Below are 3,455 nucleotides of genomic sequence, written 5' to 3'. Positions count from 1 at the left end.
CCTCTAGAATAGGAATTCTATTTACTCCTGTCTGCCTATTTATTTATTTATTACATGGATGAATCTACAAAGCAAAATAAAAAACCTCACTTTAGAGGCTCCTTCACAATCAGATGTACGGTGACATAATTAATCCTGTCATCCTTTTTTTTTTTTTTTTTTTTTAGCGTGTTCAGAACATTGGTAACTTCACACCAAACTTATTTCAGGCTCTTTAGATCTAGGGGGAGAATGGAGATGGGCCTTATACTGTGCTATGGAGCTCAACTAACTTTCTTTGAAGCTCAGTTGATAAAGGACTGCTTCAAAAGAGATCAATATGGAGAATTCCTTTCTAGTTGTCTCTGATTTCAGTTCTGTCTGTGACCTTTTAATCTGTCGATGGGTTTCCCACCAGCAGAAGCAATTCAGGTAGCCAGCCTTTTAAGGCTGTGGGTTATGTTCTCCATCTTGTTTCTGTATTCTTCCCACAGGCCTTATGGTGGAAAAACTGAACAAACTCAAGCGCTAGTTTTGCAAATATTTTACTCATTCTGTGATCACACAGCTGGAATCTTAACTGAATTCCATGAGACTGTGACCATGGCCAGGGCCTAAAAAAAAAAAGTATAGAAAGTGGACTGTGAGGAAGCTGCAAGGCTTTTTCATTAGTACTTCTTGGTCTTGGGCCTTTGAGAGTCCAGTAGCTGGGACTTCTGTAGTCCTTGTGTCTGTCTTGTACTGCCGTTCCCCGAATCTTACCAGAAAATTGTTGGCTGGTATTTTTAAGGTGGTGTGTAGTATTTGTGTAGAAAAATCAATTTAGTAATTAGAATGACTTAACTGAAATTTCAGCATGAATTTAATGTGGAAATTCCTACATTAAATTCCAGGAGGAGCTATTTTTTTAAGATACTAAATTTCTGTGAAATCTACTCTCTGTTTTACAAGGAGTTTAAAATGTTTATCTAAGTTGCACTGGGGAGCTGTGCTGCTGCAGGAGCTAAGAGGGCAGTGTAATAATCTATTGAGCTGCATGATAATTTGGGAAAGGCAAATGCAAAATACTCTGATGCTTTAATTGAAAAGTAAATTTTTATAAAATTAAGCAGATTTTTCTAGCATAAATACATGGAAAAAAATAGGCTTCTATGAAATGTTTGTATGATTATGTGAATCAAAATTTTCTAATTTCTTAAGCCTCTGAAATGATACAAAATAATAAAATATTTGCATTTTGGGTTCTTGTCCTTGAAACAGGTGCTTCTCAATGCGATTAAACATTACACAAGTAATATTATTTGCATCATTGTTATATATAAAAAGTTTTAAAGATCATTGCATCATGCTTCTCTTGAAGATAACAGCTACAAAGCACAAATCTCTTAAGTATTTTTTTAAAACCCTATTTCTATGATTTAAGATTTTCCTGAGATAGCTGGCTTGTTAGAACATACCTCTCTTTACAATGTTTTCATTGCTGTCGCACCTCACTGCTTCCAGAAGACTTGATCTAACACGCTTATATTACTTTCGTTGGCAAATGGGACACTCTGTGTAAAATCAGTCTAGAATACGCATGAAAGAAAAATGATATGCAGGGCTGAAGAGGATATTAAATAACTATAGCAAAATAATTTTTCCATGGTTATGTTTGACTGTTTCAAATACCTCATTAGTATGCTAATAACTCGCCTGCTAAAGCACCAAATTTGAGTTGGGACACACAGGTGGCCGATGTGTATAGATGCAGAGCCTTACTCATGTGTACTGGTTTTGGCTGGGATAAAGTTAATTTTCTTCATAGTAACTAGTATGAGGCTGTGTTTTGGATTTGTACTGAAAACAGTGTTGATAACACACATCTTAGTCACTGCTGAGCGGCGCTTACCCAGTCTCGAGGCCCTTTCTGTCCCTCAGACTGCCCTGCCAGCAAGTAGGTTGGAGGTGCACAAAGGGTTGGGAGGGGACACAGTTGGGACAGCTGACCCCAACTGTGCAAAGGGATATTCCACACCATATGACGTCATGCTCAGCAATAACACTGCGGGGGGAGGTTGACAGGGGAGGGTGCTGCTCAGGGACTGGCTGGGCATCGGTTGGTTCTTGGTGAGCAATTGTCTTAATTTGAATCACTTGTCTGTCTTGGGTTTTATTTTCCTATCTCTGATTTTTTTTTTCACCATTTTCCTTACATTTTTTTATTTATTTTTAATTATTAAACACTTTTAAATCTCATCCCTCAAGTTTCTTTCCCGCTTCTACCCTTCCAATTCTCCCCCCATCCCACTGGGGGAAGGCGAGTGAGTGAGCGGCTGTGTGGTGCTTAGTTGCTGGCTGAGGCTAAACCACAACCTTCATGTTATAGGACCCATTGTGTTAGACTTCAGTAGTTTAAATTTCCTTTTTCCTATTTTGTCCAGGTGCTGTAATGTGGTAATCTTTTCGTTTCATCAAATGTCTGAACAGATAAGATGCAGCACACCAAGCATAATTCAACTGTTCTGGCTATTTACTGTTGCCTTCGTTTGCTCCTTTGAGGCATTTGACTGACATCTGCTATTTTAACAAAATGACCGTTGGCTAAATCAACAAACCATTACAAAGGACCTTTAGACATACAAGTAAGAACCAGTGACTTGTTTTCATTAATGTACTGTTCATTGTGTTTGCAAAGGCATCTGAATATCCCATTGCGTTATTCTTGAAATGGTGCTGGTAATATAAGCAATGTAAGAATTGCAATTTAATTACACATTTTTATTACTGACAGTAGCTAGCATGAGATACTTTGGGTGAAGTTTTAAGAAACTCCTGAATGACCAATTAAGTAAGTTTTAAAATAGGATTATTGTTCTAACTACAGTGATGGGAAAGAACAGATACAGTAGGGACAGCAAGGTGAACTTTCTGTAAGTTATTAAAATGATCTGTTGTTGACAGAGACTATTAATAGCGATATTCCCATCTGCCACATCAACCACCTTTTTTCTGCCGCTTATGGACAGAGCACTTGAAAAATTGCTGCAGACAGGGAATAAAGAAATGCTGAGAGATGATCTATCATATTTTTTTGCAACATTTCTGAAAATTATTGTCTTTCTGTGGGTGGAAATTAAACTCTGTCCATTCTAGTTAATGAGAATAGGGTCAGGAGGGACCCACTGCTGACAGTGATTGCCAGCAGAAGATCTTTTTCATAGAACGGATTATATGAGAAGCCAGGACAAAGCTGGAAAGCTTGATGGACCTGAGAGTGCTGATGGGCCACATCTGTTGCAGATGCTGCTACATTTGTATTTCAGAGGTTATGAGGAAACTTAGTATCGCGTGCTGTATTCCCATTGACAGTTACAGTGACTTTTTTTTTCATTACTATTTCATCTTTTGGGTTTATTGAGCATTTGTGAAAGAGGTCATTACAAGTGGAAAAAGAGAAGCTTTAAATTTCTATCTTAGCATCTGTATCTTCTAAT

The sequence above is a fragment of the Chroicocephalus ridibundus genome, chromosome 8, assembly GCF_963924245.1.
Source record: "Chroicocephalus ridibundus chromosome 8, bChrRid1.1, whole genome shotgun sequence".
Taxonomy (NCBI): Eukaryota; Metazoa; Chordata; class Aves; order Charadriiformes; family Laridae; genus Chroicocephalus; species Chroicocephalus ridibundus.
This window is presented reverse-complemented; position numbering follows the sequence as displayed.